Below are 17,673 nucleotides of genomic sequence, written 5' to 3' on the forward strand. Positions count from 1 at the left end.
GAAATACTGTTTCTGTCTTTACTGCTCATGGATAAATTAAATAGAAAAACTTTATTTTAAAAGAAAGAAAATAATAGACATTTTAAAAATCACTCATTGAATTTTTTTGGAGAGGAGTCAGAGAGCACAGACAGAGAGAGAGGGAGAAAGCAACACCCAAAGAGGCATGGTCATGCACAATCCCTTCTCCTTCATTTTTTCATCCTATCAGAATGTGGGGCACACATGCATATATGCCTGGCATTCTTTCCAAGTTGCTGGAGCCAAGGTTCAAACCATGGTCAGCCTGGCTCTCTTACCTACTAGGCCACAGGGCTAGCCCCATCTACTGACATTTTAAAATATACACCGGGAAAAATATAAAATATAAACATTTCCATTTTGAAAAGCAGAGTTAATCTGAAGTAGGTTTTTATTCTTTTATACTTTCTTTATTAGTCATACAGTTCTCTAGAATATGGTTAATATGAGGATATTAAACAAGGTAAAAGAGTATCTAGCATAAGAGCAGGAGTTTCATAGTCAGAAAAACAGATATTCATTCTAATTCACTAATTATTTGTATAATAATCTTGAGCAGATTATTCAACCTTCCTAAATCTGTTTTCTTATTATAAAGCTAATATATAATGATAGTGCCTACTTCATAAGATAATTTTAAAGATTAAAAAAAAAAAAAAGCATTTAGCACAAGACCAGCATACAGTGATGAACATAAAACTGTTAGCTTTTACTTTTTGTATAGGTAATTTATATATAAAATCCATATATAAAATATAAATATGCAGCAAACCTACTTGAAGAAAAATATTAAAATGAGGCTTTTTCTTCCAAGTTTCATTCTACTAAAATGTCACACATGGAATCTCATTTTATGCAATTCATACTCATAGCCTTGAAAAATGATATTATAGTGTGATATAAATGTAAAGATCTGGTTTGACTTTGCATTGTTAATGTTTACAGTAAACTCAAATTGTATATGGAAATCATATTATTTCAGTGTGAAATTGATTTGTACAATATGACATTTCATTTTCATTTGCACACATTTTTGTCTCTCACTGATTAAATAATTTCCCCAAATCAACTTGAATTTGTCATCTCTGTTTATAGCTAAGGGTAACAACCAAATTGTTTCTGGACTAATTTATGTAGTAAGTATAGTGGCATTTTTATTTAAAATAAAGCATCAGATATAGATTTTAGTTTAATAAATGCTAAAGAATTTAGCCATGTAAATTTATATTTAAGTTCATTAAATGTTAAACTAATAAAAAGGAAGCAGTTGTTACATGAACTGCTCTTTTCTTATTTTCTGTTAGCATGTTGACAGCACATCCCTGTTCTCACACTGAATCTGGTTTTGTAAAGCCATTCTCAATTGCTTCTAATTCATTTAATTCTAAAGTTAGGTGGTAAAATGCTTCCAACTCTCAGGCCTTGTCTTGATTTTCAAATCTTCCTGCTTATTCCAAATTCAGCTAATAGCATGAAAGTTTACACTGATTAATGACATAAGGACGGTTAGTAAATACTTCAAAAGCTCCAACCCACAGGTTCAATGAAATATTATTTCAGCTATGCCTAAATTATCTACTAGAATCTAAACATTTTGGGGGGAGCAATTAAGTTTATAGAAAAGATGATTTCAACTACCAAAAGCTGCCAAACCAGGACTGTTGTATAGGCTATGATAGCCTAAATTCTGAATAATGGCATGTTCTCAGTACAATTCATCACTGGCCAGCTTAGAAAGATGTCCTATGGAGCCTCAGGCAGAAAAAGGCTTTATCTCCGTTTGCCAAACTAGGAAGAAGGGAGAATAACAAGTAACTCTTAACATTTTACCCAGAAATGACATTTTACTGCTCTTATTCCATTAGACAAAGCAAGGCACAGTTCTATCTAACTTCAAAGATACAAGAAAATACAATCCTATTTTTTACTCCAAAAAGAATCAACTGGAAAGATTCGGTGAACAGCAATGATGACTACAATAATAATAGGTCTCATCAACAAATATCTATTCCTTGTCCTTACACAGGTAAAACACGTATATTTATTGCTTCCCCACAGAGTCAATCAAAAATCATATCCTCAAGCTCAGAGTTCAGAATCTCTGGATGATATGCAAAAGCCTCTACATAAGAGCGTGGTATAAAGACCTGGATGTGGCTTTCTTGATCCAGAGGCCTAAGAACTAAAAAGACAAGTTATTATATCTGTCCCATTAATCCAACATGTAGCAGGGAAGAAAAACAGACTAGCCAATATAAATAACCACACTCAAGAAGTGAAATAAAGGGAAAAAACATCAGTCCTTAACAATTCTGAAATATGCAGGGAAGAATTGCAAGGATTCCTTTACATGAGGTATAAGTAAATAAATAAATCCATTAATGAATTAATTTTGATTAGGCCCTAATTTTACTTCAAGATATAACACTCTCCACATTTTCCTTCATGGTCCCTGACTCCACCCTCTATGATATTCTTTCTTTCCTATGGTTTCCCTGGCCCCAAGGCACACATCCTCCTTGGAATCTGAGTTGCTTTCTCCTGCCCATGGATAACACTATTTTAAGTGTCAAACTGACATTTAAAGTGTCAAAACATGTCACACATGTTTTTTACTCAAGCTCATAGTTTATCAGTTCCACTTTCTTACAAACATAGCAAACTTTTAGTTACTTTATTCCAGTTATTCCCATATGTCAATAGGATTTCCATATGCCATAACATAGTTCATTAGGCATACTTCTCTTATTTGTTTTATCTCTTTGTCTTGCTTTCTTTCTACCATGTCATATATATATCTCTAATATAATTGTGTAGTCAATGAGTCTATTAAGAGTAGTGGATAGCCACTTAAATCTCTTTTGCTGAGCCAAGAATTCAATTTAAAAAATTTTTTTTAATGTTCCCTTAAGGTATTCACAAGTTTTAGCAATGGGTATCATGAGCAAACACTTGTTTTGATACTTATATGGTTGAATTGAATGGCCTTGTTATTTTATATTTACTAGGTGGGGGCAAGTTCTGTGGTAAGTTGGTCTTCCCTGCCCACTTTGACTTTAAGCATAGCCATAAGACATACATTGGACAATGAGAGAAAGGAGAAGTGGCAGATATCAGTATAAAGCAGTTGCCCTAAGAGTCACATTTCCTTCTGCTGCTGCAATGGTTGTGTGGGGGTGACCAACAATCCAAAGTTTCCCAGGATTGAGGGAATTCCAGGGACAGAAGACTTAGTTTTAAGACCAGACAGTCCTAAGGAAGTTGCTATGGTTTCAATAGGATTAATGAGGGTTCCTGGGATGCACAATTTTCAGTGGTTAATCTGGGGAGGGAAAATCCATGTATATGAGAACAATTTGGTAAACCTATGATTTTGGATGAATTGTTTACATGAAACCTCTGCTAGCTTTGATTCTAGAGTAAATATAATAAGTAGAGAGTCTCACATAACACATAAGCTTGTGACATAAAAGCAAAATAAATTTTGTTAAGTAAGCCACTGAAATTTTGTAGTTTTGATTCTATATCATAACCTGGCCTATCCTGAGAAATGCAGAATTGGTGCTGCCATAACACCAAGCCTAACAAATGTGGCATTGAGTCCGAGTGATAGGTAATAAGAAAATGCTTTTCAGAGGCTGAAAATATGGTTTTCCAAAACTATATCACAGGAAAACAATGAATAATCTTGCCACCTGCAATAACTTAGATGGAAAATTGTATCTAATTAACTTCCAGCCTAATGAAAATGGTTGGAAAGGCAAGTTTAGTGGCATGTTTTGGTTGTTATTGTCCCCATTCAATGAGGCATTAAAAAAAAATAAGAAGCTCATGAAAATAATTGGCTGATAATAAGCAGAAACATATAGTTTACAGAGAATGCATGAATTACATGAATTGTAGAGTCAGAAATGGTAACACTCCTTGAACCCAAATAGTAAAAGATAAAACATTACTTTTTGAGCAAGGAAGAATGATTAAAACTCAGTTTTCTGGCAGGCATTAAACCTAAAGTTTATAAATAAATTGAGACAGCACATTTGGTTAAAATAATCCAGGAAAAATAAATGAAGAATGTGTCTTTGCCACTTAAGTCTGATAGTTCCAAGGTACTCAATTAAGTTGGGACACAAAAAGATAATGGTAAGTGTGGCAGTAACAGAGAGAAGAAAAGAAAGTGATAAGAAAGAAAAGATAGATAGTAATTTTAAATATGTCTGGAAAAGAACATTTTTCTGTCAAATAAATCATGAGCCTTGAGAGGAGATCCCAAGATCCCAAGAGGAGAATGGAGGAGAAGGGTTTGCAGTGTGCTCATCCCCCCGGGGGGTGATTTCTCACTTTCTGTCTCTCTCTCTCTCTCTGTCTTTTTGGTGGGCACACGCACCCTACAGCAAAAACCTCTCCAAAATTAAAAAAAGAAACTATTATGCATCTAGATGTAAATTAAGAAGTGATCTCTTTGTGAGAAGGCGAATGAGCCACGTTTTTAGTGATTTACGGAGCTTAGGAAATAAGATTTCCATCAGCCCAGAGTATAGTTAGTATAAGCCATACTTCCTCACAAGCTTGTTTTGAAAATATTCTATAAATGAGAACAAATTTGTATTGGTAAAGCCAGAGGAAATTTAGTGTCAATTTTTACCAAAGCATAACCTCCTCTCTCTTGATTCATACAGCTGGAAAAACATATTCCAATCTTACCTGCAGTTAACTTTAGACATGTGAATGAGTTATTGTCTAAGGAGTATGACAAAAGTGATATGATGAATCACTTTTGGGCATGGCCTATACATCCTCCCATGCATGATCTAATATTCTACTTACCCAATTATCAAACAAACATAGAGAACATTCCCTACAAGAGAATGGAACCACATCACCAAAAGGTCTCTGAATGACTCATTAAAAACTTCTGCCAATCAGAAATATCTGTTCTGGACTTCATTAAATTTTATTATGTTAAACCAGGGAGAACTGGGGTTGGTATATACTGAACGTGCCTACTCTCTAAAATCATATATTAACACCCTAACTCCTAATGTGATGGTAATTGAAATGGAGCATTTGGGAGGTGGTTAGGGTATGATGAAGTCATAAGGATAGAGAGGGCCCTCATGATGAAATGATAACATATAAGAAAGGACACCAGACAGCTTGCTCTCACTCTCTCTCTTTCTGCCATGTGATGACACAAAGAGAAGATGGCCATCTACAATATGGGTCATTTATCTGTAAGTCAGTAAGAGAACCCTTGCCAGAAACCAAACCACACAGGTGTCTTGATCTTGGACAAGCCTCTAGAACTGTAAGAAAATAAATTTCTATTGTTTAGGCAGTCCAAGTGGACTAAAACAGGGAAATTTAGCTATTTAACAATATCTCTAATAAATGCAAGTATTCTACATTTTAATCAACAAAGAGACAGAGAAAAGAGAGAGAGAAAAAAAGCACCCTCCAATAGGACACCATCATACCATAACCCTTTCTTCTCCATTTCTCCATCATGTTGGGATTTGGGGCACGCATGTATACATGCTCAGCCTGTTTTTCCGGTTGCTAGGGCCAGGATCTGAACCATAGTCAGCCATGTGGGATTCAACTTCCTTAATTAGTAGGTCATAAGACTTGTCTAAGCTAATTTTAAATAGTCCTTTAATTGGGCTTCCTAATTCCAGTGTCCCTTCTCTCCAATTCACCATGTACAACTACAGCAAACTATTATCTCCAAAGCAAACTCTGATTGTATCTATCATAAATACTCCTTTTCAACTACCATATAAAATCCAATCTTATCTTTTCTTACTTTCTGATCTGTCATCAGAAAAAAAAACTCTTTCAGTATTTCCTCTTATTACCACCTTATATACTTACGTTACGAACTGTACTTCTTATTTACTTGATGACCTTATTTACTACTACCTAAATACATCCTTTGTTTTCCTGCCTCTCACGACATACATAAAAAGCAGATATGGACCATGAAGCACCCATCAGGGCTATGAATTACAGAAATATATTTGACTTATCTTCCTTTTCCACTTTCTCTCCACTTACACACACACACACACACACACACACACACACACACACACACACACACCTCCCCACCTTTCCATGAGCAACATAAATCACCAGGAGATAATGAGATCTGTGGTAGGGAGAAAGGATTACATTTCCTCTTCTATGAGGCCTAGCATCTTAGCACAGTGGTTAAGTGTGTGTGCTCTGAAGCCACCCTGCCCAGTTCAAATCCCAGTTCAACAATTGGTATTCTTTGTAACCATAGGTAACTCAATTAACCTCAATACTTCAGCTTTCTCAACTGTCTAAAGGCAAAGGAAAAAATGCAAACTGCATGACTTAGTCCATTTTTTGTTTCTATAACAGGATACTTTATAAATACTAGTTAATTTATAAAGAAAAGATATTTATTTAGCTCATGGTTATATCTGCTGGGACAATGAGGCAGCCTCATCTGGTGAGAGCCTCATGCTGAATCATAACATGTTAAAGGCATCACAGGACAGAGAGCATGAAGGAAAAGCAAGTGGGCATATGGAAAAAAGAGACAAAACAGGAGGGCAATCTCACTTTATAACAGCCCTCCACAAGAAGTAATCTATTCCCACAAGAAAAACGCATCTCACCAGAACTATCCCAGTCTCTTGAGAAAGACATAATTCATCTTAATTACCTAATGACCTCTTAAAGGTCCTACCTCCCAACACCACCATACTGGGAATCAATTATCAATACGAGTTTCAAAGGGAAAATACATAGCAAACCATTTTACCACAGTTATGGCAAAGTTAAGCCATTCCCATCAGAATCATAGATTTGTAAAGTACAATAGAATCATTTTGTCAAAGACTTCAGCACTCACCATAACTAATATCTCTTCATGGACTACCCCAATCAGTATAACTACAATGGCAAACTTCATATTACCAGAGTAGAGGCATGATATGGTAGAAACAACATGGACTTGGGAACTAGGTAGATTTGTATATGAGAAATACTAGATTCCATTAAACATCCACACATCCAAATAACTGGTATCTCAGAAGGGAAAGATACTAATAAGGGCACTGAAAATCTATTCCATGAAATCCTGGAAGAAAGCTTTCTCCAAGTCTAGAGAAGCACTCAAACATCCAGACCCAAGAAATACAAAGGACGCCAAATAGAATCAACCCCAGAAGATCTTCTTCAAGGCATATCTTAGCCAGACTGGCCAAAACCACAGACAAAGGCAAGATACTAAAACTAGCAAGAGAGAAACGTCAAATGACTTACAAAGGTCATCCCATCAGGCTAGCTCTGGATCTTTCAACAGAAACAATGCAAGCAAGGAGAGAATGGAAATACACATTGAAAATGATGAGAGAAACAGTTTCAACCAAGATTATTATATCCAGTAAGATTATTCTTCACATGGGAAAAAATAAAGATTAAAATCTTCTCAGACAAACAAAACCTGAATTTGCCAACACCAGAACAGCTCTTCAAGAAAGTCTTGTTCCAGGAAAACAAAAGAATGAACAGTCAGAAATAAGAGAATAAAAGACAACCAAGACAATGGCCAACATAAAGGTAGAGACAAGTCCAGAACTATTGATAATAACATTGAATGTTAATGGTCTAAATTCACCAATCAAGAGATACAGACTGACTTGAAAAAACAAATAAAAATTAAAAAAAAAAAAAACAGAAACTCTCTATCTGTTGCCTACAAGAAATCTATGTCATGGATAAAGACATACATACACTAAAAATTAAGAGCTGGAACAAGTTATTCCATGCAAATGGGAAATAAATAACGCTATAGGTGCAATACTGATTTCAGACAAAATAGCCTTTAAAACAAAAACTGTAAAAAGAGACAAAGAAGGCCATTTGTATAGTAGTGAAAAGGCTAATCCATCAAGAAGATATGATGCTTGTAAATATCTATGCACCTAGCTCAGGAGCACCCAAATACGTGAAGGAAAGACTGTTAGATCTAAAAGGAGAGATAGAATGCAACACACTAATTGTTGGTGTCTCAACACCCCACTATCTACTCTGGACAGATCATCTAGACAAAAAATAAGCAAAGAGATAAATGATAATATAAATCAAATGTATTTAACAGATATCTATAGAACCTTCTACCCAAAAACCATAAGGTATACTTTTCTCTCAACCTGACATGGAATCTTTTCAAAGACTGATCACAAGATAGGACACAAAGAAAGCCTTTACAGATTTAAAGGCTTAAAAACTACACCCAGCATCTTCTCTGACTATGATGGAATTAAACTTGATAAGAATTCCTGAAAAAAAAAAAACTGAAGAAAGCACAAATACATGAAAACTAAATGATCTACTCCTGAATGACTCTACGACTACTGAAGAAATAAAGACTGAAATCAAAAGATTCATGGAACCCAATGATAATGAGTACACGAGTTTCCATGATCTCAGCGACACTGCAAAAGCAGTCATAAGAGGGAAGTTCATAGCAATTAGTGCACATAAGAAGATGGAAATAAGGCAAATAGACAACCTAACATCATGCCACAGAGAACTGGAAAAGCAACAAGAAAAAATTCAAAAAATGCCACAAGAAAAGAAATCATAAAGATTAGAACAGAAATAAATAAATAAAACAGATAATACATTAACTATATAGTAAATAAAAGAAAGTAAAAGCTGATTATTTGAAAAGATAAACAAAATCAACACACCACTAGTTAGACTAACAAGAGAGAAAGGAACCAGGTAAATCAAATTTGCCGTGAAGCAGGCAATATAACAACAGATACAATAGAATTACAAAACATCTTTAGAGGATACTATGAATAACTATATGCCAACAAACAAGAAAACCTAGATGAGATGGATAAATTCCTGGACATATATAATCTACCAAGATTGAGTCAGAAGGACATAGAAAGTCTGAAGAGGCCTAAAACAAGCCATGAGATTGAATCAGTAATAAATAACCTCCCAATAAAGAAAAGCCCTGATCCTGATGGCTTTACCTCTGAATTCTACAAAACTTTTAAAGAAGAGTTAACCCCCATTCTACTCAAGTTATTTCTAAAAACCCAAAAGGACAGAACTTTCCCAAATTCATTCTATGAAGCCTCCATCACCTTTATTCTTAAAACAGACAAGCACATGACAAGGAAGGAAAACTATAGACCAATATCTCTGATGAATATAGTTGCAAAAATTCTCAACAAGATACTAGCAAATCGTATCCAACAACATACAAAAAAGATTATACATCATGACCAGGTAGGCTTTGTTCCAGCGATGCAAGGATGCTTCAACATACGCAAAACCATAAATGTAATACACCATATTAACAGAAAGAAAGATAAATCCATTTGATCATATCAGTTGATGCAGAAAAAGCATTTGATAAGACACAACATCCCTTCATATGAAGGGAAATGCTATAGGTATAGTATTTCTATATACAAACAGCAGGCAGACTGAGAAAGAACTGAAGAAAGTAATTCCATTTACCATAGCCACAAAAATTATAAGATTCCTAGGAACAAATCTAACCAAAGAAGTTAAAGATCTCCACAAAGAAAACTACCAGAAGCTAAAAAAAGAAATTGAAAATGACACATAAAAGTGGAAGGACATCCTATGTCCCTGGATTGGAAGAATTAATATAATCAAAATGGCAATTCTACCCAAATTAGTCTACATATTTAACACAATCCCAATTAAAATATCACAGACATTCTTCACATATCTAGAAAAGACAATCATACACTTGTCTGGAATCATAAAAGACCCCATATTGCCAGCAATCCTGCGCAAGAAGAGTGGAGTGGTCACTTCCTGACCCAAAATATACTATAAATCTGTGATTATCAAAACAGAGTGATATTGGCACAAAAACAACACGTATGGACCAATGGACCAGAATAGAAACCCCAGAAATAAACTCCCAAACATATAGCCAACTGATTTTTAACAAAGGGTACCAGTCAATCCAGTGGGAAAAGGAAAATCTCTTTAGCAAATGATGTTGGAAAAACTAGTTATCCACCTGCAGAAAGATGAATCTAAACCCTGACCTCTCACCATTGGCAAAAATCAACTCAAAGTGGATCAAAGTTCTAAACTTTAGACCTCAAACTACAAAACTACAGGTGGAAAACACTGGGGAAACTCTGGGAGACTTCAGGGTAGACACGGGGGAAACTCTGGGAGACTTCATGGTAGGCAAAGTCTTCTTAAATAAGACCCCCAAAGCATAGTCGACAATCCCAAAAATAGACAAGTGGGATTACATCGAATTACATCAGATTAAGAAGAGAAACTTTACATGTCAAAAGACGCAGTATTTAGTGTGAATAGACAGTCCTCAGAATGGGAAAATATTTTTGTATACTATGCTTCAGATAAGGGACTGATAACCAGAATACACAGGGAACTCAAGTGGTTTACCCAAAAAAAGATGATCAACCCAATTAAAAAATGGGAAAATGAGCAGAGAAAAGAACTCTCTAAGGAAGACATATGAATAACCAAAAAGCATATGAAGAAATGTTCAACATCCCTCATCATAAGGGAGATGCAGATCAAACCACAATGAGATACCACCTAACCCCAGTCAGAATGACTAAGATTTAAAAAAGGAAAAAAAAAAAAACAACTTGTTAAGTGCTGGTGGGGATATGGTGAAAAAGCACTGTCTACATCGCTGGTGAGAATGTAAATTAATCCAGCCACTGAGGGGAACAATATGGAGATTCCTCAAAGATCTGCAAATAGAACTACCATATGATCCAGCAACCCCACTCTTTGATATCTTCCCAAAGGACAAAAGAATGCCTAGTCAGAAAGGTACTTGCACATCTATGTTTATAACAGCATTATTCACAATTGCTAAGACATAGAACCAACCCAAATGTACACAAACAGAAGAATGGATTGAAAAAGTGTGACATAAATACTCTATGGAATACTATTCAGCCATAAAAAATAACAAGATTCTGATCTTTTGTAAAAAGTGAATGAATATGTAAGATTTACTGCTGAGTGAAGCAGGCCAGGCTGTGAAGGAGAGACATGTATGTCTCCACTTCATATATGCTGACAATCCACACTATATGGTCGAAACTGAATGACTAGAGGATACAGAAACATAGGAAGAGGGTGGGAGGAGAAACTTCTGAGGAAAGACATTAAGGAGAAAAATAGAGAGAAGACACTTATGGGAAAAAGAACTGGGTTATTAATTGTTGATGATAAGGTATATAGTATCCCCAAATGGACTAGTGAGAAATATATTCATGTTGGAACATACACTTTACAAGGTAAGTGACATATGTGATTGAATGTATGAAAGAAATTATAATTTAAAAAAAGAAGCAATATAGGGTCCAGGAGGTGGTGTAGTGGTTAAGGCGTTGGACTCCCACATGGTCAACCTGGTTTGAGTCCCAGAACTTGCAGCATGCTTTTTCATGTCCCCCCTCTCTCTCTCTCTGTCTCTCTTTGGTTAGTGTGTGTGCCCTACAGAGAGGAAAGACATTAAGGAGAAAAATAGAGAGAAGACACTTATGGGAAAAAGAACTGGGTTATTAATTGTTGATGATAAGGTATATAGTATCCCCAAATGGACTAGTGAGAAATATATTCATGTTGGAACATACACTTTACAAGGTAAGTGACATATGTGATTGAATGTATGAAAGAAATTATAATTTAAAAAAAGAAGCAATATAGGGTCCAGGAGGTGGTGTAGTGGTTAAGGCGTTGGACTCCCACATGGTCAACCTGGTTTGAGTCCCAGAACTTGCAGCATGCTTTTTCATGTCCCCCCTCTCTCTCTCTCTGTCTCTCTTTGGTTAGTGTGTGTGCCCTACAGAAAATTAAAAATAACAATAATAATAATAATAAACTAAAATCTTTAAAGTGAACTTGATTTTTTTAAAAAAGGCAGTATAAATTAACAAAATGTCCTTCTGTTTTCTTTCTAGTGAAGTAATTTTTATTGCATTATAATAAATATCAGTTTTTTTCTTGTACTCATTTATGCTGTGTGATCATGTCTACATATTGATGTGCCAGCAAACTTTCTTTTCCTGGCCACATTTATTTAAATTCAAAATTATACTTATTTGAAACTCGAGTTCAAAACTAGAATTAAAATGATTTTTCTACCAACACTAGTCAGTAATATCAATTTTGTTTGTTTCTGAACCTGAAAATCAATACCTGGCATCTAGTTCTTATTTCTTCATGGCATAACTTATTCTCTTTATCCATTAGGTTTTTTGTTTTATTTGCTTGCAGTAAAGAAACTAAAAGAAGAGGACACTTCATGCTCATAGCCATTTTGCTTCAATATGAAAAACAAGTCTATAAATTTATTCATGACTGTTAAGGCACTGTGGGATTCTACTGAAAAAAGAGGGGGTGCATCACCACATTATAATGATAAACTATAAATGCCTATAAATATTATTTTTAGAGTAATTCAAATTAATAGCTTTCATTTAGAAACATCATATAAGGTATCTACATTGTAAACACTCAGTAATTAGGGCTTTTTCAATAGCTATTTTATTGCCATTTTATATATGATCCCTTAGGTGTTTATAAAAAATACTTCACTACATTGTATTTTCGTTTTACTAACCTATAAGTACTTGAGTTTCCACTCCTAAACATTCGTCCAAAATTCAGCTATCATTTGCAAGTTAAATTATACTATCACTGAGAAAATGTCTATACATCAAGAGCCCCTGCAATCACATTTTGTTCAATATACTCAATGAATACTTGAGGGCCTATTATATTGTCTGGTCCTAGAGATACAATGATGAGCAAAACAGGCATAGACATTCTCATGGATATACAGAAAAACTAAGTGCTACACTCAATCAAGAAGTACCTAATGGGGAAGTGGGATTTAATATAAAGTTTTTGTAGCTACCATGAATAGTGAGCCCGTGGATGCAAGGTGTTTTGCGAGGTAAAATGGGGAAAGTTTATACACTGATTGGATGTCACAGTTTGGATTTTTTTTTTTTTTTGTACCAAACTTCTTTTTTTTAAAGAAATGGTAAAAATTAAAGAATTTAAGTGGATGTCTTGGTACAACTTATAGGAAATGTGAAAGAAACCCCAATATGCAGGCACTGCCTCAGTGAGCAAGGAAGTCACCCCACCGCTCTGGGGATGTAAGCGTCAGGTTTAGCTTTCCTTATTACTGTCTCCCAGGGTGTGTCCTTGTCAAAGGGCCACTCTGTCATGCCAGATTCCAGGGCTCCCATCTTGCGCAAGTTAGTTACATGCTCTAATTCTTTGAAGGACTTCACCTGTTCATGCAGGTAATGCATCTCAAATGAAGACACACAAAAGGGGGTCAGAGGCCAGTTGTGCAGTTCCAATAATTACGGATTCATGTGTTTTTCTAAGTATAATGCACACTCCCTTACACTCAACTGCCTCTCCCAGTCATCATGGTTTGGTTTCTTGATATCCTGAAGGAAGACAAGGCCACCTCCTTGATTCTGCATCTTCATCAGTTTCTCAGCGTGTTCCCTTTTCCCATGAAATTGGTGGAGAAAGTATTTAGCAAAGTTCTTCAAAGCCACCTCATCCCTGTCAAAGTACAAAGACTTAGATGGGTACACATTGGTGGCATAAAGTCCAGGTTGATCTGGCAGTTGATGGCAGCCTCCAAGTCCTGATAGTTCTGGCGCACCTGCAAGGGCGTTGCGAACAAACATCACAGGGGACAGCTGAAGAGAGGCGGCGGTGACTAGCTGACTGGAGCTAGAGCAGCAGTGGGAGGCCTTGGAGCGGTTCGAAGGCACTGCTAGGAGGTGGCAGAGGAATGGCTCTGGGTGATCAGCCAGCCAGGATGGGGGAGTAACACAGGGTTCCATTCCAGCACTGTTTTTGTTTGTTTGTTTGTTTTTATGTTTCTACTTATTTTATTTTCAGTAATCATTTTCTTTCTCATAAATGATTCAATATATATTTGTCTTTAAAATTAAGTACTGATTGAAGAAAGAACGGCTTTTTTTTTTTGAGAGAGAGAGATTTTCGCTATAGGGCATGTGCGCTCGCCAGACAGACAGAGAGAGACATAGAGACAGAAAGCGAGAAATCACCACCCAGGGGGGATGGTCATGCCACAATCCCTTTTCCTCCATTCTCCTCTCGGGATCTTGGGCACGCACGCACACACGCACAGCGTGAGTTTTAAGCCACCGGGTCCAGGACGTGAACCGCGGTCGACTACATGGGAGCCCAGCGACATAGCCATTACGCTAACTGCTGGTTCCCACAATGGCTACTTTTTAATCAAGTGACCAAGTTGCTGAATCTTAAGTCCTCAACAAAGGTTGCATTGCATAATTTTCATTGAACAATAACACCTTCTATTTTGACTATCTTGATGTACAGCAATTTTGTTTCTCCAGCAATTTTCATTTGCCAAACAGTTTAACATGGTAACTACTATTTTCAGGGGATTCTATCAGATAAATCTTCACCTCCAGCGCAAAAGCTGCTGGCATTCTTTTTTCTTTTGAAGAATTATTTTTTATTTTATTTTATTTATTGTTATAATAAATTAATTTGACCAGAGTGAGAGAGAGAGAGAGAAAATGAGAAAGAAAGGTCCAGGACTCTAATCGCAGTTGGCCATGTAGGAGTCCAGCACCTAAACAACCACGCCACCTGCCAGTTCCAGTACTCTAATAGACAGTTCATTCAACAGTACTTCTTTGTTGTGACTGGCTGAGGAGTCCTGCTTTGGCTGCCAGGGCTTCATTCTGCTGAATGTAATATTTTGGAAATCTCATAGTTATTCTTTATGTCATTTGTAGATACTTCTATAAGTGATGTTCTGAACAGTGATCAATTCAGGTTTTACTTCTTTAGTTGTGCAATCTTTAACTCAGTCCAAAAAGCTTGTTTCTGTAAGTTTATTGTAGGTTCCAATAAATTCCTCAAGCTGTTTTATCTGATCAGTTTCTCGTATTTGTTCAGTCATATTTTTGTGGTATGTTTATCAGTGACCTTTTCTGATACACAAGTTTTGGGGTTTTTTTTTCTGTTCTGGCCATTCAAGCACTGTTGAAGCCGGAAACACCGGCAATCCTGGCAGAAAATGTCTGGCCCACATTTTTAGATTTTTAAAAAAGAAATAGAACTTGAAACAGATAAAAGTATCTCCCTCCACCCCCTCAAAAAAAAACCACAAAACTTAATATTACCTAGTTCACATATTTCCCTCTCCCTACCTTCCTACATTTTTATAGCATTTGTGGAATTTCTGAAATGAACAGGAGGTGAAAGTGGCCATTGTTTTTCTCTCTACCTTAGCCAGGTATCCTTATAACTAAGGATACGTGTCTTTCTGCCAGAATATTGTTTCTAACCATGATGATGTGATCCATCAGTTGGATTATACCTAATATGTCAGCTTGCTTATTGAGAACCCCCATTTTTCTAAAGAAAAGATATTTTAGGGTTTTTTGTTTGTTTTGTTTTTTGCAATAGGGCATGACTTGGGCTCTCACCAGAGAGAGTCAGAGAGAGACAGTAAAAGGGAACAGAGAGACAGTGAGAACCCCTTCCCATGGCCACACCCCTAATCCTTTCTTCTCCATTCTCTTCCTGAGATTTTGGGCATGCACACACATGCACCTGACCTAAGTTTCAAGCTGCCAGGTCTGGAACTCAAACCACATCAGCATTGTGGGAGTTCAGCATCTTCATCACCATGCCACCTGCTGGCCTAATAAGGAAGTTTTTTATTTGTGAAATACGTATACAATAGTTGTATCATATCTTTAAAAAATATAATTTTTTGTTTTGTTTCAGTTTTTTTAAATGCCAGAGGGTGTGTGAGAGGGTGAAGGAGAGAGGGAGAAGGAGAAAGCACCACCCAACGGGGTGTGATCATGTCACAATCCCTTCTCCATTTCTCCATCCTGTCAGGATTTGGGGCATGCACACATATGCACCTGACATGTTTGCAAGCCATCAGTCCAGGATTCAAACCATAACTGGCATGTGGAATCCAGCTCTCTTAACCACTACACTATTGGTCACTCCCCACCAAAATAACAATACAATGACATGATAGTAACATAATTAAAAGTGTTTTGTTTTGTTTTAATTGCTAGCAGGCCCACACACTTGCCAGAATCGGCCATGTGATATTCTTTTTTTTTTTTTGGAGAGGTTTTCGCTATAGGGCGCGTGCACTCGCCAGACAGACAGAGAGAGACATAGAGACAGAAAGCGAGAAATCACCCCCCAGGGGGGATGGTCACGCCGCAATCCCTTCTCCTCCATTCTCCTCTCAGGATCTGGGGCACGCACGCACCTGGCATGAGTTCTAAGCCACCAGGTCAGGGACACGAACCGTGGTCGACTACGTGGGAGTCCAGTGACATAGCCATTACGCTAACTGCTGGTTCCCAGCCATGTGATATTTAGCCCAAAAGTGGCTTAAACAAATTTCAAGATTATAGTCTCACAATAGACATAAAAGGTTTGGAATTCTTGGACATTGAAATAATAAATAATCAGATTTCCTAACAAAAAAGTGCAGTATTTGAGAATTAATACAAGACTAATTATACCACTGGTGTGTCTAAGCATGGCAAGTATTATGTTCTAATATTTATTTGGGCACATCCTTACCCATACACATACTTAGAATTTAGAGAAGTGAAATTAAACGGGAAAAAAAGGTGAAGAAAACAAGTACTCACTGTCTGCTCATTTTTTTGGGTGCCTTCACAATTTACTATTTTATCATAAAACAGTTACTGAGTGTCCATGTAAGACAAAATAGATTAAGGAGTATGCACCAAGAACAACTGAAAAACAAGGAATAAGGTACCATATAAACCACAGCAAGAAACTTTCCAGAAGGAAAGAGTTCTGTAGAACTAAATGTGGCAGAGATACTAAGACAAGAACCAAAACAATGAATGACCTCATTAGATTTACTAAGGAGATTAATAAAGTGAGCAGTTTCCATGGGGTGATGGGGACATAAGCTGTGTGAGTTAGAATAAATGTGTAGTGATGAAGAGAAGAAATTACCGTTTGTTCAAGTTTTGTATATATTATTCACTCAGTATTGCTACCACAAATATGTAGAAAGACAAGATGTAGATAATGAGTCTCAAAACTAGGTAAAATGCTTTTATCAGACCCCTGTTGTTCCACTGCAAATTGTCTCAGCTTCACTTTTTATTGTAGCCATTGCTGTAGTAACCAATTCCTAGCAGGTTTCGATCAACTTAGAACAAGTGCAACCTGTGGTATCTGTAGTTTTCCTTGGACAGGTGCTAAGCCTCCTTTATTCCCTGACCCTATGAGATGTCTGAGGGAGTTCACTTTGCTCTCACACATGCACAACTCAGAAATGCAATAGAATTAATGATTGTGAGGCCATTCTAGATCAATATGGGGACAGGAATCAAGGGAAGAATATTTTCACCTACTTCATTCTCTGGACAGATAAATCTGTGATCCTTTTCATTAAGTACTACTCATCCACAGTGAGAGACAACACAACAACCCATTCTTGTACTGGCTTGTGTTTCTTCTCTGTTTCATACCCCTCTTTGTAATTCCTGATCCTATAAGAAC

The 17,673-nt window shown here is 36.5% G+C and overlaps 2 pseudogenes; both read right to left on the reverse strand.

The window, feature by feature from the left end:
- Nucleotides 1-13,239: 13,239 nt before the first annotated feature.
- LOC102502012 (ferritin heavy chain pseudogene) lies at nt 13,240-13,771 on the reverse strand (annotated as a pseudogene).
- A 994-nt stretch (nt 13,772-14,765) lies between these two features.
- Nucleotides 14,766-15,052, reverse strand: LOC106735946 (mitochondrial import inner membrane translocase subunit Tim9-like; annotated as a pseudogene).
- Nucleotides 15,053-17,673: the final 2,621 nt, after the last annotated feature.

This window comes from Tupaia chinensis, unplaced genomic scaffold (assembly GCF_000334495.1).
Source record: "Tupaia chinensis unplaced genomic scaffold, TupChi_1.0 Scaffold000581_1, whole genome shotgun sequence".
NCBI classification, from domain to species: Eukaryota; Metazoa; Chordata; class Mammalia; order Scandentia; family Tupaiidae; genus Tupaia; species Tupaia belangeri.